This window comes from Prinia subflava, chromosome 1 (genome assembly GCF_021018805.1).
Source record: "Prinia subflava isolate CZ2003 ecotype Zambia chromosome 1, Cam_Psub_1.2, whole genome shotgun sequence".
Taxonomy (NCBI): domain Eukaryota; kingdom Metazoa; phylum Chordata; class Aves; order Passeriformes; family Cisticolidae; genus Prinia; species Prinia subflava.
Genome location: NC_086247.1, coordinates 10,092,935 through 10,119,806, shown reverse-complemented (window position 1 = coordinate 10,119,806; position 26,872 = coordinate 10,092,935). Strand labels below are relative to the sequence as shown.

The window sequence follows — 26,872 nt, the reverse complement described above, 5'->3', positions numbered from 1 at the left end:
GGGCAAACCTCTCTAAGATGCTGATGTTTCTGCTTTGTCTTATATTTGCGTATTTTCCTGTGCTTTCACAGGGCTCCTCACTTGCAAGTGGTTATCCAAACACTAAGTAATCCTCAGCGCTTTGGAGCTGTCATTGCCTGTAGTTTCTTGTCTTGAAGGGTGGGAGGGCCTCATGCTAGATGAGGTTTTGTTGAAGGTGGAGCTTCTCCAAGAGATTGGACCACCTCCACCTGGGACAGCCCAGCCTTGCACAGCAATGTCTAAACTCAGACTCCAGAGTAAATTTGGGTGCTATGTGACTCTGGATTAAAAGCAGAACTCCTGGTTCTTCCTGACCAGCTGCAGCAGGAGCATTTTAGGGAATATATCTTGTGGTTTGTGGTTTGTGCTGGGGTAGCTTGAGGTTTGTCTCCAGCTTGCCCCTGAGCTTCCTGCAGGCTAGAGCATCTGTGCTCAGGTTTTCCCCTGTGTCCTCAGTGCCAGTGAGACATATTTCAGCTTAGGTGGAGGCAGTGCTGCTGCTGTGCCTGTGCACAGACAGGCTTTCCCCTTTGCTTGGCTGTGAGTATGAAGGCAAAACCGGGGTCCCAAATTTTCTGTGGAGCCTGTGAGATTCCTCAGCAGATGTGCATGGAGAGACCTGCCTGCCTTGCAGGGAGCTGGGGATGCCTGGCTGAAACAAACCCACTGGTCTCATGAACACCCTTACAGCTCAGTCAAGCCTTACGTTAGAAGGCACTGGAATACAAGGAATGAATCCGTGTGCGTATCCTGGTAGCGATCACAGCCACTGGGGATGTCCAGGAGGAAATGGTGTCACATGCTGGCAAGGCAGCAGCTGCATTTACTGGCTTAGCTGGGATCTGGTCATTGAAAATCTGCAGCTGAAAGGCTGAACTATGAATCTTGGACTTGAAAGTAATTTTTATCTAAACACAGGGATCTGAAAGCTGGAAACCTATCAAAGGTACAGGCAAATTATCTGAGTACCTTTGAAAACAAATGGCTTAGAAGAATGCTGTGCAGTAATCTCCACAGACAGCCCAAACAAATGCTGGAAGTATTTAGGGAATAAGAAATTGGAATGTCTGATGTAGCAGAGGGACTTCAGAGCAGTGGGATGGAGATGCACGGGGAGGTGGTAGGGACAACATCTCTCTATATGCATTGAGAAGATACTGGATTTATTGCATCATGCATCTGAAGGGCTTTCAGGAGTGGACAAGGGCAATGGAACCTTGCTTGTGATGACCAAAAAAAAAAAAAAAAAAACCAGTGGAAAGCTCTGGGGGTTCTTTGTCCTTGGAGGAGTGGGGTTGCAATGCTGGATGGGTCATGAAGTTCTCTTCCTTAGTCTCATCAGCAGCCAGGGTGTATAATCTCATTAACAAATTTATCAAGCTGCATCTTAGGACTGATTGGGCTGCCTGCCCTGTGACTGCTGAAAGGCGTCCAGAGCTTAGCATGGCCAGGGACCTTCGTGCTGCAGCCTGAAGTCATTCCTAGCCAGCTGATGCTCATTTGTTCTTGTGTCAGTGTTGTCCTTTAGCTTAAACCCCTGTTCCCATGATGCAGGCAGCATATCTCATACCTTTACATACCCACTGAGCTGTGCAGCTCTGACACAGGCAGCTCACTCTATCCTCTGTCTAAGAAGAGTTTGCCATTCTCCTGCTGCTTCTGGCAGCTGGATCCTCTACCAGGCTCTGTTCAAACACATCCTCCCTGGACATGAGCTCCCAGGGGAGGATGTAGCACCTCGGAGCCAAGGTCACCTGCTACTGCTGGTGCAGCCTGACATCTTTAGATCTCCCAGAAATACTTTGTCCTCCAGCTGCCAGCAGAGCCTCATTGTCCTTGAAACTCTGCCATGCTGATGTCCCCAGTTCACCTGCACTCACCTGCGGAGAGAGGTGAAATTTCTAGTGAGACCAGACTTAGCTAAAATCAACCTTCACTCAGCTCTGGTACTGAGCCCCAGACTTGGTGGCTGTGGGAAAGGAGTATCTAAAATGACCAACAATGAAAACTGTTAATTTTTCATGATGTGTCTTCTTTAGCAGGATTGTTTGGCAATGTCATAGAATCCTAGAATGGTTTGGGTTGGAAGGGACCTGTAAATGTCATCCTGTAAAGTCCATCCCCCTTGCTGTGGGCAGGGACATCTTCAATTCTTACCAGGTTGCTGAAAGCCCCATCCAGCCTGGCTTTGAATACTTCCAGGGATGGAGTATCTACAGTTTCTCTGGGCAACCTTTTCCAGTGCTTCAACACTTCTGGGGAACCTGTTCCAGTGTTAAGCATCTTCATTCTAAAAAACTTCTTCCTCTAATCTATATCAACCCTCTTTCAGGTTAAAACCATTGCCCTTTGTCCTATCACAACAGATCCTGCAAAAAAGTTTGTCCCCAAAAGGAACCATATACAGTATAAAAACCCAATACATGTTATAAAAAGTACATTTAATACAATAGCTTATTTATTTATGGTTGTACTATTGTCAGTGATGACTAAGAAGGTACAGTTGTAATTCTGTGATGGCTTTGTTCTTTATAGACTTTCTGCTCCTAAGCTGAAGTTTTTACTTCAAATTTTCTGCAGATTTTGAGTGCTTCAGTTCTTTGTTTAAACTATTTCTGTCTTCTTAAATGGGGATCACAGGGGCTGAAGTGAAACACCAAAGCTTTTAGGCAGTGTCATGGTTCACTTGCCTTTCCAGGGGGCTCCTCAGTGCTGTGGGTTTATTGCAGCTCCAGCTACTCATGCACTCAAGTCAGGACTAGACCCTGCTGGGGAGGGTCAGAGAAGCTTTTTGCAGTGGTGCAGTTTGCAGTAGGCATTACTCTGCCATAGATAAGTGGTTTATCTGTCCAGCTGTACTTGTGGTGGCTGTAGTTTGAGGCCCATCACACTGACTGGCCCTTAGGATTGAACTGTCAGTGCAGAGCAGATGCTGACAGGGGCCCTTGCTTTCCATGCTTCATTTCATCTGTGTGGAAGGAAAGGGAAAAAAAAAAAGGGAAAAGCCAGCAAAAACAAAAGCAGGATTTCTCTGCAGCTGTTTGAAACAATGAATGAACCATGATGTGATGTTGTGGGTGTTTAATTTTCTCCCTTATTTCCTCATCCAACTTTTATTATCTCTCAGCCTAGGAGGTGGGAAGGTCCATTCTCAAGACCTGGTGCCTTGCCCCGAATCCAGACATCCCATCCCCCCGTTAGACAGAGTGGTGGGGCAAAACCACAAGAATAGAGATATCTGAGATAAAAAAAATATGTCTGTATATCTATCTGGAAGTAAGTGATTGGTTTAAACAGTAATCTTGTAGTAAGTGGACCTCTGGAGGCTGCAGCACGTGATCTCCCATGGTAGATGTTGTCATCTCTGTCAGCTCCTTGCCCTGCATCCTGGAGGATGGTGGGGCAAAACCACAAGAATAGAGATATCTGAGATTAAAAAAATATGTCTGTATATCTATCTGGAAGTAAGTGGTTGGTTTGAGCAGTGATCTTGTAGTAAGTGGACCTCTGGAGGCTGCAGCAGGTGATCTCCCATGGCAGATGTTGTCATCTGTCAGCTGCTTGCCCTGCATCCTGGAGGCTGCTGTGCTTGCCATGGGTGGCAGAAGGGGAGCTGTGTCAGCTTCTCAGCTGCTACCAGTCAAAGCTGAGGAATTAGTTTAAACTGTTGATTTAATTAAGCTGGAGAACACAGCAAATAGTTTGTGCATGCCAGTAATGTGTGCCAGCAGGAGTGTCCTCTCAGTCCTGCCAAGTGCACGGGTCTGCTCTCCAGAACATCTGAGAACCGGATGCTGACTGAGTGGTGGTTGAGTTCGATCCCCTCCGGTGATTTTTGTGTCATCATGTTTAAAAAAACATCCCTTTCACTGGGAGGCTCATCACATGGTCTTTGAAGGGTTCACATTCTTCAGAGTTATTCCTGGTGCCTTTAGATAGGCAGAGCTGTGATCTTTAGGTATTGTGCCTGATGTGCCCCAGGCCATCCTAATGAAAAGGACTATATTAGTGCAAAGCAGCCACTTAAAATAGTATACAATAAACTATCACAGGCTTCTGGGCTGCTTGAGGGCTTGGATTTAGAAGGCAGTTTCACAGAGGTCCCTTTCTTAGGGCATGTGGAGAAGGAGAGTGGCAGGAAATGGTGACATTAAGGCAGTTGAGGATCACAGATTCTCTCAGCCTCCAGCATCCCACAACTGGGGCTGTTTGTAGCCCTTCTTTACGCTGTGTTAGGGTGGGGAGAGAATAGACCCCTTTCATCCTTCCCAATCCCTGTGGGGATTGATTTTACACTGTTGTGAGTGTTCATGAGAAGACAGGGAGATTGGATGCCCTCATATCATCTTGGGTGCATTGATGCACATCTCTATCAATGGAACTTCTTTAGTTCAAGGAAAATCAGCAATTTCCCTTGGTTTCAGGTCCTTATTAGTGTTTCTGGTACATGAACTGCATGGGGCAGCGTGTGGCAGCTGTGCATGTTTCCAAATGTAGCTAAGAGTAGTTGGACCTTCTCATATAAAGTTAAAGTGTGCTCAGAATTTGATGCAGATCGTTAGCTTAGATCCAAACAGCTTTTGCATGCAATAAACTGATCCAGCTGAAGTATCTGGGTGGACTGAGGTTGGCAGCTGTGAGGAAATGCAGCCTTGAGAGGGCGAGTTCTTACCCAGATTTGCTCTGTGTGAGTAAAATAACAGTTACCAGTTAAATGGGCTTTGTTAACTCAAGGCCAGGACTTTGGTGTTGCTCTGGAAAGAGCAGGCTGGCTTTGGCAGGTTTGGATATCAACATGATGCATTTCCTGGTGGTAGGTGGTGGGAAAGCCCACGTCTGCTGTGAAAAGAACACCCTTTCCTTGGAAAAGTATTTACTGAGATAGCGATGATGGACAAGTCTCTCACGGTAAACGTGACTTCACACATCGTGTTTTCAGCCTCATGGAAAAAATAGAAAAGGTATCTAACACAGGTCTGGAGGTTTGAAGGTGATGTGTTCTAAAAATAAATATTAAGAATTATTTTTGATCTTGGGCCAGGTTGTTTCAAGATCAAGATCGAGGCCAAGGCACTTCAGTTTAGGTTTTCAGGTCATTTTTATTGGATTTATTAATTCATGCTTATGAGGTAGGAAAAAATGGCAATATCTAGAAGCATCTTACCACTTTCTTCCTGGAGACATGTTCCTATGGAGTTCTGACTTTTCTGCCAGATACACCAGTCTGCTTTGATGTACCAGTTTATCCACTGGGAAAAAGCCTAGGTTTTGGTGCTTTTTATGTAATCAAGAGTCTTGTGACTTTTTCTGGTATGGTGACGTGTATATAAAATGACAATATGTGGGTGACTTTAAAGGGTTGCAGAAGGACTTTAAAAGATAGATAGCAAAATAAATAAGCAAATTAGAAATTGCCATTAATGTGAACCCAGATAGCAGACCAAAACCATAGCAAATAAATAGCTGGATTCATTTCTTCCTGAGTTTTCTGATATCTTAATGGCTAGCTCCAGCACTTCTGATAGCTTAGAATTCCATCCTGCTGGATGGCAGAGCTGCAGTGAGCACATCAGCCAGAACCAGCGGGGCCCTGGGGAGGATGTGGAAGACCAAAACCCGGTTATGACCAGGCCTGCACAACCTGATCCAGCACAGGAGGCAGTGAGAGCATTTTGATGGATCCAAGATCAGATTTGGCTCTAACATTCTCTTGTTGGTGGCTTCTGGTGCCTGCCTCTGTGGCTGATGATTTCTGATGTTTCCTCTCTGAATTGCCCAGATTCTTGTTGCTGGTTCTCAGGTCCCAAGTCTGTCTCACTTTGCTCCCAGGCTGGAGAGGCTGGGAATTGGAGCTGAAATAGCCCCTGGAGCTTTTTGACATGCTGGCGCTGTTTTCTGGTGCCCTTTTTTGGGAAGGGAGCATCAGTCCCCTGCCTGACACTGTGGGGTTTTTGCTTCCCCCAGCATGGAGCCGGCCTCTGGAGGGGAGGATGGGGCTGAGCACTTCAGGAACCTCCAGGGATGGAAAGAAGTTCTCTTTTCCTAGGAGAGCCTGTTCTGATCCCCCATCACTGGGGATGGCTTTGGGCATGGGGTCCCCGTCTCCTGCCCTTAGCTTACTGTCCCAGAAGGACATAATTCCGATCCTGGGACCAGTTGGAGTGAGCAGCCATGACAGGGCTTGTTTTTCCAAGATAATCTCTTGTTGGGAAGGCGGCTCGGCAGATGTAGGTGAAAGGTGATGCTGGTGCGCTGCTGGCGCAGGTTGGCTGCCACTCTCCAGGCTGAGTCCTCAGCTTTTTATATCTTTGCTGCATCACACTGCAGCTGCCAGCCTTCTCCCTGTGCTGAGGATGGCCGGGCAGGGATCGTGAGCGCCGTGTCAGCTGCACGAGCAGCTCTGGCTGGACACCGCAGCGTTACAGCAGGGTTGCATCAGCCACAAACGTGTCTGACCTGATAGCCCGACTCCCAAATAACCAGCACTGGGTCAGAGGAGGGCAGCTGGTGTCATCTTCTTGGGAAAAAAAAAAGATTAGAATTAATCTGTTAGAGATTAAATTTAATCTCCTAACATTTTAATCATTGTTGCTGTTTTCTAGCCCTGAATCATGAAGTTTACTTGTCAGTCTGCCACTTCCTATAATAATATTCTTGATGTGTTTCCTATGATACTTTTGATGTATTTCAGTGTTCTCTCCTTCCTCCTTTTCTTCTTTAACCTTGGAGTTTCTTTCCACCTATATTCCGTATTCTGGTTATCTGCTGTGAGTATCAGCTCTGCACTTACCATCCTAAGTAAATGGGGAGAGGGGTCTGGAAAGGGCACTGATTTCTGCTGCAGCATCCTCCCAGGAGAACTGAATTCAACTAGGAATGAAAAGGGTGAAAAGGGTGTCTTGATGAGCAGTCTTCAGAAAGAAGTTATTTCAGGTATTTCAGCCAAATAGCTCTGAGGACTTAAAAGCTGGGGCTAGCAGTATCTTCACTTATGAGAACATAGTGTCAGTCTCAATGATCTCTCCCCATTTTTTGTGATAAAAGATGGACATCTGCATGAAAACAGATCTTCTCTCTCTGGAGCAGATTCTGATCATGACAGAGAATTCCTGACTCCGTTGAAGGGAGAGGCAGGAGTGGGACTGTTTGCTCCCAGCAGGGGTAAGTCAGATGCTGAAGAAAGGCTGGTCTTCTCCTCCAGCAGCTCTTGGGAAGGAGAGACATCAGCTCAGGCAGCAGCTTCACAGGCGAGTGCGGTGACAGGTGGATCTGCTGTTGGTGTTAAAGATTTACACAGCAGGGAAGAGACATCCCTGACTTCACCTCTGGGTTTGGTGGGCTTTTTGGTGGGCCTTCCTTGTGCAGGGAGGCTGTGTGGAGGCTTTGGCTGAGTCTTGGCTGTGGAGCCATGGAATTGGTGTACAGTCACTGCTGCAGGACCAGTTGTACAGGCTCCAGGTTTTCCCTCCCTATCCAGTGAGCTCAGGTTGGTGTTTAAACAGCTTCATCTGACCCTGGGTTTTTTAATTTTTCTTTTTTCTGAAACAGTAAAAGAGCACTCACCTGCATTGCTGCCTTTGGAGGAGTGGCAGTGCTTCCATCAGAGCAGGGAGGACAGAAGTGCCAAACCATGGGGTGTGTGGATGGAGAACCCTGCACCCTCCAGGGCAGCATCATCCCTGCAAAAGAGAAGAGACCTTTTGGACTGAAAATGTTGATCAGTGTGACTTTGAGCAACCTGATGGAGTTGAAGATGTCCCTGCTCATTGGGGGGTTACACTGGATGACCTTTAAAGGTCTCTTCCAACCCACACTATTCTGTGAATCTCTGATTCTGTGACTGAAAATTCTCCCAAGTTTCACAGGCTTCGTATGTAAATACACTGTTTAACTGCATTCCCATATAGCAAGTGGTATGTGGCTAGGAATTCTTTTGATGCCTTTAGATGCTAATGTAGTGATAAAACAATCCCTTCGTTTTCTCTTAGTTTTCTCACAGCATGTAAGCTTTTCAGAAAGTCATGTCATGAAGTATTTAAGAGCCTAGACATGATTAAAATAAAAATACTGTTATCAATAAATGAGTGAGAAGAGGTGCAATACATTGTCAGTCTTGGAATAAAAATTTAGAAATATCTGGGTTACAGGAAGGTTAGTTGAATTTGTGAGCCCATTCAGGCATCAAAATAATGGAGATTATTTTATATAATACCATATAAATTATTTTATATACTAATATATAACCTCCATGCTGGGGAGGTTATCCCTCCGTGCAGCTGATGGACCCTGGCTGATGCCCTGCTTGTGTGAGGTGCGGGGTTGGTGGGAGGCAGCTCCAGGGGTGAGGAACAAAGAGCTGATTCCCTGCAGCTCCCTGTCACTGCTGGGCTCTGAGCTTGTTTTGCAACCATGGAGAGAGTTACACAGGAGCCAGCCTTTTTTTCAGAGGTCTGGTTTTTCTGTGTGTTTTTATTTTTTTCCTCTTGAGGTGGCTGCAGTAATAACCACTAAGGACGGAGGTGAAAGCAGAGTGGTAGGAACAGAGACTTGGTAGGACTGCATTGCTTCTGTTTATCAGAATTAAAACTAAATTGGTGCATGGTTTACATGGCTTACAACACATCAGGAGTGCTCTGTGAGTATAATACAGTGAGCAAAGCATCTGTTCACAAACACATGGGGTGGGACAGGTAGAGCTGGAGTGCAGTCTCTGATAGGAATCCTTGCATCAGCAGAAAAAGGATTTACTCTTGGCTATCAGCAGAAAAATGAATCCTGGCCTGTAACTTAATAGTGTAACTGTGATGCAATAAATAGAACCTTTCCATGCTGATTTAATTAAACCAATGCAATATCTATGTTTAGATGAAGCCAAGTCCTACACTGTTACAAAATCTTTTCTAATAATAGTATTTTTTTTCACCTCATGAAGGTCCCAATCACTGAGCTACATGTTAAAACTGCCTGCAGCAGCAGGACAGGCATTTATTTGGATCTGACAGCTGGAATGAGCCAAGATGAGTCAAGATGATTCCATGGGCTTTGGTTTAATGGCACACACTTTCTGTTATTATTTACTGAATATTGAACATGTGCCCTTAATAAGAAGGACCTTTCAAAAAAGTAACAGGAAGACAGCCTAATGTGCCAAAATGTTTCTGTGCTGGTATTCCCAGTGCTGTTTTGAAATCTTCACCTCAGTTGCCTTTGCAGAGCCTTGTGCCAAACCAGAGCACGTGGGGCTTCTCCTGGGCTCCACGGGGATGCTTGGACCTCAAGCCAAGTGTGCCACTGCACAGGGAAAGTCATTACCACTGGGCTTCTGTCCTGTTCTTGCATGAGGAGGCAGCCACCAAGGATTCAGCTTTTAAAGGAGCCAGATACTAAGCTGGAAATGTGTCAGTCCTGCAAGGGGTGACTTAAGCTCATTAAAAAATGTTTTTCCTTCTTGGCCCTTGCCTCCTTGCTGCTTCTCAGCAGCTTTGTGCTGATTTGCTTTGCCCACAGTAAATGCTCCCAGCAAGAGCAGAGTTGGGTTTCCTTTGAGTTGAGGAGTTGAGGTCCAGAGGGATACAGAAAGGGGCTCAGGAATGACCCTTTTGGCCAGCAAATCAATTTGGTGTTCATGGGGCTGGTGCTGTGTTGGTCCAGTGCCACAGGGATCAAACTTCACCAGCACTGGAGCCATTGGCTCAGTTTTTGTCCCACCAGTGCCTTCAGAGGACCAAGCCCATCGTCCCAACTCCGCCGTTTTGGAGCTGAAGCAGGGCAGCATAGATGGCATAAATGAGGGCAGTGATGGCATAAATGGGGGCAATTGCAAATCCATTTTAGTAGAGAGATTTCAGGAGGCTGCAGTGGTGGGGGGTTAATGAAAGCAAATGTCAACTGTGACCGAGATGCCTGGGGTAGGTTGGTTTTATCTTTGAAAAGTAAAGGGCTGGTGTCTTCTGTTCTGTGGTTTGGTGGTTGTTTTTCTTTTTCTTTTTTTTTTTTAATAGCATCCAATTAATCTCTCTGTTAGCCACTTTTATAATTTTAGCACAACTCCTTTGCTCCTGGAGCGATGAGTCTTGTGAGAATTTCAGCATTTATTTGACTACAAAGCATGTTGTTAGCATGCATGGTGACAGACTAGATCCTGAAGGCTTAAAGAATAGGTCTAAGATAAAGAACTGAAAATGTAATGAGCAGGAGGATTATTTTTGCAGCTGGCGTAGTGATTTTTCTTTCCTTTCATTGTAAGCTGGTAACTAATGCTGTAGACTGAAAATCATAAACAAAAGGTAGCAAAAAGTGTCTGCAGGGTTCAGACTGAGCCCTGCTCTGAGAAGCCAGGATGGTTCATGGTGACCAAGCCAGGTGTGGGGAGCTGTGGGTCATTTTGGCCAAGGCACAAAGGAGGTTTGCAGTGAATTTTCCCAATTTTCTGTGAACTGAGCAGTGCCCAGCAAGGGAACCTGGCAGTGGGCTGTGTGTTGATATGCAGTGAGCAGCTCTGGAGATGGAGCAGCAACTCCACGTCACACCTGTGAGAGCACCTGCAGGTCCTTGGTGCTCGACATGGGATGGAGGGAGAGCCATTGGGAGCTGAGCTGCTGTGTGTCTGTGTAAGGGGCCAGGGAAAAGAAAGAGGGTCTTGCTTGAGCCTGCTGGCAGCATGGGAGGTGAAATGAAACCCCTCTGGGTGTGAACAGGAGGATGGAAGGGCCCTTCCTTCACCCAGGTGTGGGAACCTGACTTCCATTTTCATGCACAGGTCTTGACTTACTGTGGTAGTTGAAGCTGATGATAGAGACAGTAGAATAATTGAGAGGCTATTCTAAAAAAGCAAGCAAACAAACAAAAAAGTGCAAAAATCCATTCCCTCATGCACTTGAAGGGTTACAGTTTATCTCTGCAAGATTAGCCTTGGGACCAGCATTAAAAAACCCCTTTTAAGCCAGAATGCACAGACTCCTGGGAGAGCAGGAGGCATGAAGTGCCAAAGTGCTATCTCTTGCATTACTGTGTCCACTTCAGTGGACTTGCAGGTCTGATTTTCCTCTGATGTGCATCTCGTGCCATCAGTGTTTGGCCACTGACATCAGACTGGTCTTTTTAATGTGTCTGTTACTGAGTACCCCACACTCTTGGATCAATGAGTGGTCCAGGTGGATGTTCCTCATACCCAAGGAGCCTGATTGCATCTCAGAAGGAACATGGTCATTTTCTTGAGCTGCAGGTGGTTCAAGGCTGAAATGGTCCTTCTTTGTGGACTTTGTTTTTCTGTGACCTTTCAGTTTTTCTGGGTGAGGCAATCCAGTATCTCTTAAGAATCATACTCTTCAGTTAACTGTAAAACATCTTTTCCCAAGGGGAGGATATGTGGAATGCTGTGTTCCATATTAGAGGTGATTTTGATAGCATGAAATAGAATTTTTTTTGGTGCTGTCACCCAAGTTGGGAAACATTCATGTCTTAAAATACTATAAAAAGGAGAGTTAATATTTATCTTACAGTTTGTTCCTTTGGTCTTTTTATGTAACAGCCTGCCATTTATCAGAAGAGTATCTCCCTCCACTTCTCCTTTCAAGATTTTTTCTCTTAATGTATCTGTGTCACTTGGTCCAGATGGAGAATAAGGTTATGAAATTTTGCTTTGAAAATGGTCCAAGGTGACATTAGATGCTTAAAATGTCAGCTTGTGTGACATTTGCTTAAGATTTTGCTTTTTGTCTTCAAAAATGATTAAAAGAAGGGAGTTAATTGTAAGGCATCTCAGTAGTACTTCAAATTATAGCATCCCAGCTTATGATCCTCATGTGGAGTCATTTTATGAAGTCAAAAGAGCATGGTCATGACCTGCATTTTGTGTGAGAACTCGAGCTGTAAATATAAACCCCAGCCTGTTGGTCACTGGGGTATTGGTTCAGGTTGGTGTGCAGACCCAGCCCAGTTGTGGGGGAGGAGTCCTGGATGGATGCGAGGGACACAAATTTGTGGGATGATACCTGCAATGGAATAGCTGGACTTATATTTAAAAATGTACTCTTTATTGTGAAACTGTAACAAGAGTTCTTGGAAGCATTTTTATGTTGCACTTTATGGGTTACCAAACAATGCATCTTTAGGCAGAGTGTAGACTGGAATTCCCAATCTACCAGGAAATCCTTCGGTACTTGTCTTTTTTCAACCCTCTCCTTATCACTGGAGTTCTCAGAAAGGAATTGATTTTTAGGATGAAAAATGGTAGGGTGAGGCAAGATAAATGGTTCTTGCCTCCATCTTGTTTTCCTCAAATACTCAGGCTTTGGATGTGCACTTGTCTCTGCCTGGTCACAGACTGGTGGAGCATCTGCGAAGTGCTCTTCCCTCATTAATCATGTCCTGGCCATAGCTGCTTTTTCTTTATCTGGGACCAAAAGCCCCAGCTCTAGGGACTGCCTGGGATATTGGCCAAGCTTGTGAAGTCCTCAAAAGCAGCCAGGTTACTCCAAAAACTTGGTGTTGCTGAGTGGCGAGAAAAAGGCACAGCAGCCTTTACATTTTTTTTCTCTTTGTATTTCTTTGGGAAATAATTGGTTTTGTTTATTTACCTTTTATAAGGACATAAATATTACAAGCACATGATATAAGAGACTGTTAACTGGTGTAATTCCTTAAAGCAAACAAGTTCATGTTTTCTCACTGATACCAAACACAAGTCCTGTTGACCCAGAGCTCCCTGGTTTTGCCACGCTTACTGCTGTGTCAGATTCAGTCTATAGCTCTTCTAAAATTTCATGCCTAAGAGCAGGAAGCCAAGGAGAGGATTTGGAGATGGCTTGAGCTGATTCATCAGCTGGATGTTATTGCAGGGGACAGTCTGGGCTTGATCCTGTCCTCTTCCTTCCACCAGGGCTGGTGCTGAGCCTGCTTTGGTTCACTAAGTCAGGAGAAATGCAATCCCTCGTGGTAGCTGAGATACCCAAGGCAGCAAACTGCTGCCTATCAGGAAATACACCTGCAACCATTTGCTGGAGAATTTATGAAAAACCAGAAAGGTTGAATTTTTTTTTTCCCTTTTAATTCTCTGATGGGTAACACTGATCTTGACAAGCAGTCTCTGTATCTGGAGATGTTCTTCTGCATGGGGATGTAACAAAGCCATTTTGGGATGCTCACCTTGTGTTTAGGTGGGGATTTTGGTGTTGGCAAACTGAGCACATACTGCTCACAGTGCCTGGTGGCAGGAGCAGCAGACATGAATGCCCCAATTGCATTCTTGCTCATAATAAAGTCACTGCTGGAGCTTACTGCAGTGATCATGAGGTTTAACAGGTCCCTTACTGCATTTAACTCACATGGCTGGGTTGTAATGAACATGTTGGAGTGTAAAAAAACCAGCCCTTTCCTTCAAATAAAACACAGGCACAGAAAACATCCCTTGTTTTTTAAAATGAGCCATTGCACTTGGGACTCTTTTAACATTCAAAATTTAACAGGTGGAACTCCTTCTCTCTTCCTCATGTATTTTCCAACTAATGAGGAACAAGTCTTTAACTCTTTTTGAGTGTTTATTAATCATTTGGGGTCTCTCTATTGCAGGGCACACTTTGCTCCTTGCTGGTTTCCCACAGCTCGTGTTGACAGGTTCCTGCTGCCCTTGGAGAGGAGCCGAGGGTCAGGGTGCTGCTCTCGTGTTGGGGGTGATCCTTGTTTGCTCAGAGCTGACATGTGCTCAGCCCGTGGTGTTTCTGTGTGCCAGTGTTGTGTACAAGTCATGGAGTTAGTTCTCGTCAAGGGATGGGGAAGATGAATGTGTTTTTCAAGAGCTGGCCCATGACTTGAAAAATCTGGATGCACTTCAGGGCTTTGCAGCCAACCTACTGCATGACCTTCAGCTGTTAAGGGCAAGACCTAAGGTGTTGTGTTGGACAACACTCATGGACAGTCTGCAAGGAAGACCCTCCAGTTTGAGGGGAAAGCAGCAATGGAGTAAGCTGGAGTGATGTTCTTTCCAGCAGGCAGTGTGCTCAGTCTTAAAATGTGGCACACTTAAGAGAGAACTGGAAAGTTGTCTTTTCAGGCATGTGCTGGGCACAAGGGTTTGAATTTCATCTGCCTCTCAAACACAGTAGCAATGAGCTGTTGTCTTCTTCTTACATTGGGGAGTGGAAGGTACTGAGGTTCCTCCATACCACGAAGGAAGATGCTTAAAATAAACATTAATCATCTGCCATTGGTTTATCTGTTATAATCTGACTAGAAAAGCCCATATGTTTATGTAAAAACATAACTTGGGCAAGATGCTGGTCACTGAGTTCTTGCATAGCCCGTGAGTCCTGCTACCATCCAGCTGGCCTTGAAGGCAGATGATGAGTGCTGTGAGTGGTGTGGTATGTGCAAGATGGGGGGAGATATAAAAGGTAGAAAAAAAAAAAAATTACGTTTTCACTTGTTGGACAGTGAGGACTGCTGGGCTCGTCTCCCAGGAGAACTGAGCAAAGTACATATTGACACATCCGTGTTGGAGCCTGGAGAAAAAGCCCTGCTGGAGCATCAGGCACAGCACAGCGAGGGGCTAGATTGGTGGGACAAGCCTCATTTCTCTGGAAACAGAGATTCATCTTTGTTTGCATGCTCATATTTTACAGGTAATTGGTTTATGGAGAAAACAGCTCGAGGATTTTGGGCATGTGTTCTTGCTGTAGAGAAATAGGTTTTACAGGCATTTTCCATGTCATATAGTTATCAGAGTGGCTAATATTGGCTGTGTGATTAGTGGGATGGGAGTTATTTGGGGAGATTTAAATCCTTTTCCAAAATGTTTTCATCAGCTCAGGGATGGGTCAGATCTTCTTCAGCATCAGTTCATTTAAGTGGGGGGAAGTTAGGGAATATTTAATTTCCTAACCCTCCCCATCAGTGGGAAAACACTAGAAGCAAGGACAAAGGCAATTCAGAGTTCCTTTTCCACGAATTAGCAGACTTCAAGTGCAGCTTCACCTGTGAGCCTGTCTGCAGACTTCCAGTTGCCTTGTGCAGATTTGCATGCTGGGTTTTGTAACAACAAAACCACGTTACAGAGACAGCAGATTTTTGTGGGTTTTGGTGCTGTCCCCCACGAGCCAGCTTTGCCTGGGCTGTGCTAAGGTAATGATGCATCTTTCCCGCAGAGAAGGCAATTTTGATTGTTTTCCCAAGGGAAGAAGAAGTTTCAGTTCAAAGTAGATTTTGTATGTGAGGTGGCTGAAACATGATTAAAGTCAGTGGAATTTTATTTCAAATAAACATGTGATTCTTCTAATCAACCCTTTAAAGAGAACATCTGGGGAAAAAAATTTGGGGTTTTGTACTTTTAATTATTTGCTTGATTTTTCCTTTTAAATATCTGATGACGTTTCCGCTGTTTGAGGGTAGATAGGACTTTATTGACACAATTAGCAAAACAAATGATTATCACACCTTTTCCTTAACCCTGTCCTATTTGATCTATTTGCTTGCACTTTCATTACTCCTTTGCTTGGTTACATTACACACAATGTTATCACCTTCCTGTGCTTCTGCAGCTAAAACAAAGTGAAAAACCTCTCCTGGCTCTCAGCTGCTCTCTGCTGTTTTCTTTTTACAGATGAACTAGAAAGCAATGTCGGGCAAAGAGTTATTTGAGTTTCCTTTCAGCAATTGCTGGGCATTATATCCGGGCCTGGCACTTGCCTGTGTTTATGCAATGGCTTTCATATTTTAAAATAACAAACAAAAATCCCAGCAAGTCTATTCCCAGCACAATTAGTAAGATCAGATTAAAAGAATAGAAAAAACAAACAATCCAGCCCCCCCAGATCATGATGGGTTTATATATGTCAAATATTAGAATCTTTATGACTAATTCCTCAGGTATTTTGAGCCACTTTGCTGGGACGTGTTTATTTTCTCTGAAAGTAGAGGTGGGAAGTGTGGCTGTGCCTGGTCAGAGGTCACATTGGGTTGTTGTGCTGAAGAGCTGAGTGTTCCTGCTGTGTCACTGACGGGTTGTGCCAGACCTTGCTGTGGGGTGCTGAAGGTGTGATTCTCCTGATGGTGGAGAGACCAGGGTTTCCACTGAAGTCAGGAAGGCAGATGGTGCTGCTGACCTGCTGCCTTACAACCCTCTCCATCCTTCTCTTCCCTGGTAGTGGAAATACCTCATTAGCTTTAGAAGGTGTGGAAAAAAGGAGAGGGGAGGAGAACTCTGTCCTTTCTCCTGACAAAAAGAAAAAGAAGTCAGTTTTGGAAAGTTCTGTTAGGTGAGACCTTCTTTCAGTTGCTGGCTTGTCCTCCTCCTCCTTTCACATCACCCAGAACCTATGAGGCATCTGGAGGTGGTGCTCCATGCTGTGCCTATGCTCACTGCTGTATTAATTTAAATAAATCATGCAAATTAAAAAAGAAAGAAAAAAGAAAAAGAATAACACCCTAAAATCTTCCTTCTGTGCAAAAATAAATCAAAAGATAGGAGTTTCTCTGGGAATAAACCTTGTCCAGTGTGGTAGGAGCTGCTGTGTAATGGCCTGTCCCTTTCTTCTCTCTGAAGGTCCCAACCCCATGCGTCCCACTGGTCTGGAATAATGTTTGGAATCTGGCAGTCTGGTCCTTCTTGTAGCTCCAGAGGATTTTGAGGAGCATGAGGAACATGGGATGCATGGACATACGGACCCACAAAACCCTCTGGAGAATGCTGGCTGTGGATAAAAGCATCTGGAAGTTTCTACCATCTTTTTACCCTGTTTTTTCCTGGGTCACCCTGTGTCATTTATGGCCCTGTCCTGAGGATTACAGCATACAGTCACTTACTGGAATACCTCCCCATGCATCTTCTTGAAATGGAGCCACTGCTTTACCCAGCTGGAAGAGTCTTTCTCTTTCTCTAGAGCTTTTCCAGTGCAACAGCAGTCCTGTCCAGCAGGTATGTAAATGGTTTTCTCATACTCTGACGGTGGCTTTTATTTGTTTGAGATGTAGGTTCTCATGGAGCAGTGGTGGCAGCTTCTGAGGGTTTTGATGACCAACCACAGCCTCATACGTGAGGGAAAGGATGGATCTGATGGTCTTTATTCCTCCACCTGGATTCTCCAGGACTCTTGGGCAGCTGTGTTTGTCACCCACAGCTGCCATCAGCCATGTGTGGATCACCTTATTGGGCTTCATCGTCTCATTTCAAAAAAGATGACACAGGTGTTAAATCCATTTTTTCTCTTCTTAGTTCAACAGAATTTCTACTGAAGAACATAATTTTGAGAATGGCTTAACCCATTAAAAAGGAGATGACTTTAGCTCTAAAATTAAACTACTCCTATTCCATATAGATGTGTATAACTCAATGGCAGTAGTGATAACAACCAAATTTGCATTTTTAGAGTAATTTACAATGAATTAGATGTTTTTGTGAAGGTGACAAGGTTTTTTTCCATTCTTGCTAGCAGAGAATTGAATTATTGTTTTGGTGTCTGTGGGTATCAATTTGCTATGCAAATCATTCTTTTTGGCACTTGTGCTGGTTTGGTCAAATGTTCAGGTGTGCTGGTGTGTTGAACAGATTTCTCCTTCTACAGGGTAGACAAAAATTAGCTCTTTGTCTCTTTTATTTTTACTATACAAAGGAGGAGGAGCTGAAGGAAAAAGGCTGAAAATGCTTGGCAGTACCTTTATTCTGCATTCCCCTCAGCATTTGTGAGGCATTCTAAGTTTCATCTTCTTGCTTTGTAAGCACAATTTTGCATCAAAGGAAGGAAATGAGAGGGGTAGGGTGGATGGAGCATGTTCAGTGGGAAACAATGCCTCGCTCTTCAGTTTGACTGTGACTCGTAGGCCAGATGGAGATGGCAGACAAAGATCGGGGATAAAGATGTTCTTTGCTTTATCAATGAGCGAAGTGAAGTGCTTGCTGTGCTTGTGAGAGGCTGGAGCTAACAGCAGGGATTTGTTCTTGGGGGCGGACAGGAGCATCCTGCCGGGCTGGGGGGATGTCCCTGGTCAAACCCATGCAGGGCAGTCATTGCCAAGGCAGAGCCTTCTCCAGCAGCGCTGCCCGGAGGCTCAGCCCAGCAGTGCCAGACCCTTCGTGCTCTGCTGCAGAGACATCCCCTGGAACCTGCTCTTCATCTGCAGGTAGTTTTCCTTCCTTAATCTGAATTAACAGTTTTCCCATCACTGAAATCCCCAGTGTTTTATTAACTAGCTCCTAACGACTTGTAAAGCACCTAAAGAAAGACAGATCACTTGCTGTAGTTCTTTTTATGTACAATTAAAGCAAACACCATTGATATTTAAAATCTGGGTTCTTTTGGGTTTTTTTTGTGGTCAGCTCTTCCATAAAGACATTGCAAACCAGATCACCCCTCGCCCTTGTTGCTGTAAGATGTGAAAAGGTCCTTTGTCAGCAGCACATTGCAGTGGAATGAGCTTTATCTTTTATAAGTAATTGGGAGCGAATGGGGCATCAGTGGCTCTGCTCTGGTGCTGCCAGAACCGTGGGTGTTTCTGGAGGTGCCTTCTGGCCAAAACCTGCCTGTGACCTGGATAACCCAGAGCAGCCCCAGGGTGCTTGACCTCTGCATTGTAGGGTCTGCACTCACAGCGAGCAAGGAGAAAAACCATGGTAGAGGTACCCTGAATTTTGTGTTCTGCATTGCCCCTTGCAGTGTGACTCCCTGGTCACACAGAGTCTGGCAGGCACCTGGGACACCGGGGGTTCCTGGGAGGGGCCCAGGAATTAGAGCTTGGCCAGGAATGCTGCTTCATTGTAAATGTGCAGCTGTCCTTTACGGGGAGGAAAAATCAACTCAGGTTTTCTTCAGAGCAGGTCTCACTCTGTGTAGATGTGGAGCAGCTTCAGAGGGTAAGAAGTTGAAGGGTTTGCTGTTGATCAGCGTGAGCATCCAGGCAGAGGGGCTGCCAGCTGCATCTCTAGATGCCAATTAAAAGATGAACCCCATCAGCATTCAAGATATTTGCTGGTAAAGTAACAAAAGTTTCCTTTGAATAAGGTTGCAGATCCTTGGATCAAAATGTTGGTTGGTCTGTACACAGATGCATGTTATTAATAATAATTAAAAAAATACAGAAAGCTTCTATTTGGCTGCTTGTGAGGGTTATGTATGTGGGTGTGTGTTTCAAAAGCACATAACTGATTATAAAAACCATTGATTGTCTAAGTCGGTATTAAGGATGGTTGGATGACAGTGCAAAGCAGCCCTGGCACATTGCAGGGATGTTCATGTCATGACTAACCCCTCTCACTCTCACCCCAGTGGAATTTTTCAGTGCCCAGCACAGACCAGCACTGAAATTTTTAAATCTCCCCAGCTGGCAGCAAATTAAAGAATTGCAAGTATTTATTGGTTTAAGGATAAAATATAACCTCAAAGCTATAAAAAATTTTGACAACGAGGCTTTTTTAAGGGAGTCGTACTTTCTTTATGGTTTTGTGAATCAAATGTGTCAAAGTCTGACAGAGGAAGAGGTTTTAATCTACAGGTGCTGTCTCTTGCTTGATAGTTTCCTGCTTCTAAAATTACTTCCAGGTTTTTTGGAATCGGGGCTAAAGCTAGTTTCAGCTTTCAGTTTGTGGGCAACCACGCTTACCACTTCAGGCTGGATTTGTGAGGGCTGGGGGCAGCAAATGCTAGTGCTTTTAAAGATTCTTGTTTTGGCTATCAAAAGTCCATTTGCCACTTTAAAAATATTTACAGCTGAATCTTTGGATTCACATCTTCCTTTGCTCAAGGAAAATGTTGAAATTTTGGTTTGATCTTTCTTCACCTGTCCTACATGGGGAGTTTGGAGGAGAGAATGGCCAGGCTGAAGGATGCTGATCCACCTCATCATCCTCCTGCACAGGCTGACTTTTGCTCATTGTTCAGCAGTGAAAGTCAACATGAGCAAAGCAAATTACTGGTGGATCTCAGTCCTTAGTTCATGCTAAAAACATCAACCCCTTTTGTGGTGTACATTTACTGTCTTTAAGGGCTGTCCCTCCTTCGGGGTGCTTATTAATGAATGCCATTTGAGCTCAAACTTTGTGCCATTACTGCAGGGCATGTAATTGGGGATACATTAGGCCATATTTCTGTTTATTTATATAAGTAAATAAATATTTATATATTTTTAAGTACCTGGAATAATCCTCCTAGTATGTCTTTAATGATCCTCTATTGATCGCCTTAAGACCTTGCTTGGAATTTTGTATTAACCAAGTCATTACCTTGAGAATAAAAAAATCTTTATGTGTGATCTTTGCTTTACCATGAATGCTTGCATCTGCAGGTGCTGGCTTACTATGCACAGTAAATACTGAACTATCTGCTGACTTACTGTGTTCTTCAGGTTGCAAAGAAGCAGTGACCTATCACAAGACATATTGTTAATGCCAGCAAGAGAGCAAGAGGTATCTGCTTGGCTTCTGAATCCTTTGTGTTGCTTTGAGAGGTTCTGTGCAGAGCTGAAGGTGTCGACAGGCTGTTTTCTTGTGCTCCCAGCTGCTGAGCAGCGTTATGTGGGTTAGCACTGAGGAACTCTTAGCAAATTTTGTCTCATGCCACGAAAATGTAAAGCCTCCAAAGCTGGCTGGCATCCCAGGGCTGTGAGAGGCCCTTGGAGGGGCTCTTGGTAAAGGTGGCAGGATTTGCACTGTCCCAAAGCTGTGAGCTGGACATGATCTGAGCAGTTTCTGATTAAGCTTTAAACATCTCTAATCTGGTTTGGTTGCTTACACGGGGCAGCACACAAAAACTGCCGAGTAGGAATGGCTGCTGTGGGGCCAGTCTGCCACCATGGGAGGGCATCTGCCTGATCTTCTTGTCCTGCAGTGTGGAGCCCAGTTCAGAAACACAAAATGCCATTTTGGGCAATATTTTATTCTCAGGGTGTTCCCTGAGCTGGAATCAAACCCAGCCTCCCAGTTTTTCCTTGGCACTGTTTTGGGTATCCTGTGATTTTTCTGGCTCTATTTTTGCAGGGTTTCATCTTTGTGCTGCCTTCTCTTTATCTTTGCAGTGTCAAAGCCAGGAGGTCAGATTAGAGACCTTAGGCTCCAGCAGCAGAAACAGGGCCTGAGTGTGTGCAACAAAAAAAAGTACCTATATTTATAATGATTATTGTAGACAGGTTGGGGGATGAGGCACAGCTGCATTCCAGCCCTGGTGCCTCTGGAAGGTGGATCTCTTGGTATCCTGATTAGAAGTGTACCTTCAGCCCAGGCTCAGCAGCCCAGTTTGCATGGCTGGGGGCATTCCCTGGGGAACTGGGTGATGCTGGATGCACTGCCCTGGCTTGGCCCCCTCCACAGCTTGGATGTTCACTCCTGCTACTGGCAGCATTCTTGTGGCACATGGATTCGGAATTGCCATCATCCTCCCCACTGGCACCATCTCTTGGCTTTCATTAAGCTTTTTGCAAAGAGCAACTCTTTGTCATGGCCCCTGTGCAGTTTTATCCAGGGCTCCATTTGCATCACCATCAGGTGGTTTTTGTTTGACCTTTGTCCTGCTTAAAAATTAAGTACCAAGGTACTAGGAAGAGAAGTAATTTCCCAGATAAGCACTTTGCCCTTCTGTAGTTCATGGGGGAGCTGGCCTGCCTGTGGATGACTAAGGAGGAAATTCTTTCTTGGTTAGGCTAATGCTGACAGTTTGCTGTATTTTTTTTATCATGGGTTTATCACTTCCTCCCTACGAATTCTTAACTCTAATGTGCAGGGCAGGAAAAAAATAGTAGTGACCACAAGTTATGGAATTTGCCTTCTGTGGAAAAGATGCTGAACAGGTAAACGATGCTGTCAGGTTTGCCATGGTTTACATGGAGGATTTGCTTCATAGCCAATTATACAAACAGGCTGGGTAAGAGTCATGAATATTCTAGCAGCTATCATCTTTCCAATGTGTTTTTTTAATGTTGGAGGTAATTAATGCTCATATCTCTTGAATATAGGTGAATGTAAGCCTGCTCATCTTTCAGGTGGGGAGGAGGTTTGGATTTATCACTTGTCTCAGAGATGGCAGGGTCAAAGCTGAGTTTATGTGTAAGGGGTTTCTGGGTCACCTTGTTCATCTCCCTACCTCCCTTTTTTGTAGAGGGGATCTGGATGTGTGTCTCTAGAGAGGGCAGATGCAGTTTGGCTAGAGAGACTCTGCCTTTTGGTTAAATGTGTGTGTTCCTGCAGTGTTTGCTTCCCGGTGGTGCTCGGTGATTGCACTGTTGATCCTTCTGCAAAGGCTTGACACTGCTGCTGAAAAGCTTTGACACTGCAAAGCATTGTTTACTTATGAAAGTGTTATTATGTTTTGAATATCTATTATTCATCTCTTGTGCTAAAAGTGACATTATGTCATAAAATTGCTCTTAGATTTCAGAGCTTTGAGGAAAAGCTGTTTTTTTGTCCCAGACTCTCTGTGACAGTACTGGAAAGTGTCTTACCCTTTGTATCTCTGTAGACCCCTTTTATGAATTGTGACTGACAGCAGGGAAGTATAAAAGAGTGTAGAGGAGCTGGTTTTGATGTTTATAAAGGGCTTTGATAAAAGATGCAGCACACAGACTTGATATTATTTCCTATTTTTAACTTCTTAGGAGCATAAAGTGCTCAGATCCAATATTTATGTAAAAAGGGAAAGAGGGGGGCTGTATTTCTTCTTTATTTTCCCCTTTATTTTTCTTTTTTTGGGCCAGGTGAATTAAAATAGAAAAGTGTCTCTCTTCTATGGCCTAGTAAAATTTTCTTCCATGAAACATCAGTAAAGCCAGCTCGATGGTGTTGAGTGTGTGGATGATGCTGAAGGAGACCAGCTGCAATTTTGAAGGCTCTTGTTTGCAGGTTTGTGCCTCAACCTCCCAGCCATGGCTGGTTCCAGTGCACCCAGCAGCCATGGTGATGTGCATGGTGATGCCTGTGCTTCCAGTAACAGGGAATGAGAGTCAGAGAAATAAAACATGGAAAAGCTGGGGCAGTTCCTCCCCTTTCTCCTAAAGTCAGATCACAGTAGAGGCATCTCTCTAATAAGTAGGTTTGCTTGCTCCACAGACATGCAAGGCTGTGTGCTGGCTGGGTAATTGCAGTTTTACAGGTGAAAGTGCTAGTCATTATTTCCAGCTTTCTTGTTGCAGTCTCCTCTTTGCTCTCGTCTGCCAGCATGGCTGGCTTGTGGTGGGTGTGTGCCCTCCTGCATATTGCCATGCATGTAACATATGAGGAAACATCATGGCACTTTCCCCTGTGTGTGTGCAAAGGCACATCTAGATAGAAAAGTGTGAGGGTGAATGTGGGCTGTGAGTGCATGTGTGGCATTAGCACAGACATTTTCACAAGTGGTCCTTCATCCGTGCACGGGCCTTCACGCTGGATATTACAACTCCTAATGAGTGTGCAGACCTGTCCTTGAGATCCACCCGATGACAAAAGTCATCCTTTTGCTTGAAACACCACATTTTCTATTTTATGGGGGCTAAATGCCTTGAAACATCCTGTGCAAGGGAGGACAAGTCCTGCTATCCTTTGGAGAACCCCACGACAGAGCAATATTACTGAGTCCCATCTTGTTGCAGTGGAAGAATTCATCTTAATGGGACAGGCACAACAAAACTGTCAGGGAGTTCTGAGTTCTTCAGCAACATCCAGTCATCCAAGGGGCTGTTTAAAGCAGGTGCTGGTTTGAGGTAGCTGGACTTTAGCAAAGACATCCCAACCTCTCACCCATGTGAGGGGAGTAAGCACTTTATACTCCATTCATCATGCAGGAGCTTGTATGTGAAACCGTAAAACACAAGGGAATTAACAGCCTTGGGTGGTCATTGGAAGTGTTTTGGCTTGGGTATTGTCTCCTGGCCTCTGCTGTCCCTCTAGAGGATTGCCAAGCTGGGCACTGAGGTCTACGGGGTGAGATGTTCATTTGGGATGTGTTGGTGTAGAACTGTGCCTGCTTGGTAGCCTTGCATCTTGTGTGCTCCTTTGTAATGATCAGTCCCCAGTTACATTCCAAAAGGATCACTCTGGTCACACACCATTCAAGGGGATGAAGCACACTTATTTTTTTCTTGCCTCACCCATGAAATGCTGTAACATCATACATAAGCAGCTGACTTGCTGGACTTGGCTAGCTCATAGCAGTAGTATGTTGCCTCATACAGGTGCTTTTCAACTCCTGACATGTTGTTCAGTTAAGAAAAAAGTTTGGGTATCCTTAGTTCTTTTGTAAGGTATGGGAGGAGGGTTTTTCCCCACTGGAGTGGACAGGATGGTAAATTGGAGAAGCTGTTGCTGAGTCCAGAAGAGAGGGTCAGGGTAGAACTTGTTAAGCTGAAGTGACAGACATTGTGTGTGTCCCACCCATGCCACTGGTGCTGGGGTGTTCTCGCCGTGCCTTGGTGCCTGCTGTTCAGCGGGTTGGGGCTTCAGTTGCATTTCCAGCAGCAATCCTTATGCCCAGCTCTGGGGCACAGTGGGGGCTCCCCAAAACCTGGGGCTCTGTGTCATTGAGCAGAGCTGTGCCAAAGTGTCTGATGAAACACGGGCCTTGGTTGGCAAGAGCTGTGGTTCCTTTTCTTTTGAAAGACACCAGGAAAGGCTCCCTGAAAGAACCAGTGAAGAAAGCATCCAGATGAAAGATCTGGTAAGTCTCAGTGTCCCCTCTGCGGTGTTTTCAGGCTCTTCTGTAATCAGCTGTCATTTCAGGATCTGGGCATATTGGACCTCAGGGAGTATGTATTGAAACTTAAACAAACAGTGATTCTTCTATAAATATTTAGCTCACACTGTTTAGGAGCTGCTGGGAGTTGGAGACAAAAAAAGTGTTTAAAGTTCATGACTGCCTGGAAAAGCTGTTGGAGGAAGGCACTTGGTCATCAGATTGCCTGGCATGTAGGTTTTGAATAGCTAATCCTCTTCTTTTTTTTTCCCCTGAGGAAGAGGATGTGTTTAAGCATTCTTTGGAGAGGCATAAGGTTGCATTTTTCCGGTGCTTACATGGCTGCACTGGGGACTCAAATCAAGAGGTTTTCTTCAAGAGAAGAGTAGATGGATGGTGCACCCTGGCTGTACACATCTTTGCAAATTTGGAGTGGTCATCTGAAGTTCATACATCTGCATGGGAGAGGGGGCTGTGTCTTCAAGTGTGTGCTTTTATCTGGCCACCTTGATACCAGGACAAAGGTTTGTGCATGGGCCAGCTGCTGCTGAAGGAGGTGGGGTCCCTGGTGGGGTTTGTGTGGACAGCACGGATCTTGGGCTGCCACATTGTTCCTGCTCTTGCAGAAACCTTGATAGTGAGGTAGACCTATCTCTGCCAGCCTTTTTTGTCTCTTAAATATGGAGATAATACACTTTTTTCACTTTGCAGAGCTCTGTAAAGAACAGGAAAGAATGAAATGGGCTGATAAGGAAGGCGTTGGTAGCTGAGACAGGCTTTCAATAAGCAGGGAACTTCACCATGCTCAAGAGTCTGGGATTATTGAATAAAAAGAAGAGAAAATAATTGATTATTTTCTCCCTCCCTCTGTCTTGCTCTCTCTGTCTTGCTCTTCTAACACAAAGTATTTGCAGTTGAACTAGATGATGGTTGTAGGTCCCTTCCAACTATCTTATCCTATCCCATCCCATCCCACTAATATAACAGTAAACATGAAATGCTTGCCATGCCCTGTGGAACATCTTACAACTGTTTGCACCACCCCTGCTCCTGATTACAGCATCCTGGGTCTTTCTGTAGGATGATTGGTGTGCCCTGTCCTTGTGGTCAACCACTTTGCCTGGAAGATTAATGGCAGAGGAGAAAATGTGAGGGAAGCACAGGCAAGAAAAATGTAAATTTCTCATTTGTCAGGTTGTTGAAACTACTTTTGAGGTTTGAGAGAAAATGTCAGTATTTGAGTTGGAGGTGGTGACAAGCTTGATGGCTTTTCTCTTTCAATAGTTTCTTTTAGTGCCCTTCCTAATTTAAAAGAAGGTGTTTAAATTATTAATGTTTTAGCACTGAAGCAGAGGGATTCCAAAGCCTTTGGCAAATCTCTGCTAAAGCATCTGTCTTAAAAAAAGAGCTTCATGTTTTTTTCTGACTCCATCTTTGACAGAAGCTCCCCTTCTGTGAGAAGCACTGAATCTGCAGAGGTGGACAAAGAACTTGATTTATGTAGAAGGTAATTTTCTCCAGTGGTGTTTGGCCAGAAAACATAAAGATGATAATGATTTTTATTTTTTGGCATAGCATTTGCAGATGTTTGTGCTTCTGCCTGTGGCTGAAGCAGCACTGTGCCATGGGTGAGTGCCAGCCTGCTGTCCGTGATGCCCAGGTGCAGCCTGTGAGAGATGGGTACCCTTATCTGGTCCTTCTGGCTGCAGCATCCTGGAGATGAGAGGCAGCTGAGGCTTCAGACACTCCCACCAAAGCTGTAGTTAGAGCTCAGGCTCACATTAGATTTACCACACATTTTCCTCCCTATTCCCTTTAGGTATTTGTCCTGATTTTGTACCAAATCTCCTTCTTGCTACTTGAACTGAAGAATAAAGTATTATAACTCTGGCTCGGGGCAGCTGTCCAAGGGATATATTGGGATACACTTGGCCTTTGAAAACAAGGACTTCAGTCTCCAACCCTGTCAGTCCTTCTGGCTCCTGGAAGTTTTTCTTCCAAATGGTTATTTCAAACCTCAGAGAAGAAGTGTGTGTTTTTTCAGAGCTATGATTAATACCATTTTTACGCTTCGTTGCAAAATGCCACACAATGAATGAGACCAGCAGGGTGGTGGTTTATGGGTGGGAGGAAAAAAAAAATCAAACAAACACTTTCAAATGCTGTTTTGGAAGAGTGATGTGTGTGTGCATGTTTTATAATCTGCTGTGAACTGTGGGGTTACGATCCTA

The 26,872-nt window shown here is 44.7% G+C and overlaps 1 long non-coding RNA gene across 3 annotated transcripts in view; it reads left to right on the top strand.

Moving 5' to 3' along the window:
- The window catches only part of LOC134558197 (uncharacterized), a 131,510-nt gene that overhangs the window by 21,959 nt on the left and 82,679 nt on the right, over window positions 1-26,872 (top strand). The window contains exon 2 of one of the 3 annotated variants that reach the window (XR_010082324.1): window positions 16,559-16,930. This is a non-coding gene — a long non-coding RNA (uncharacterized LOC134558197). Of the gene's footprint in view, window positions 1-15,766; window positions 16,931-26,872 lie in introns of those variants that run through there. The other 2 variants (XR_010082317.1, XR_010082326.1) reach the window with 2 other exon arrangements.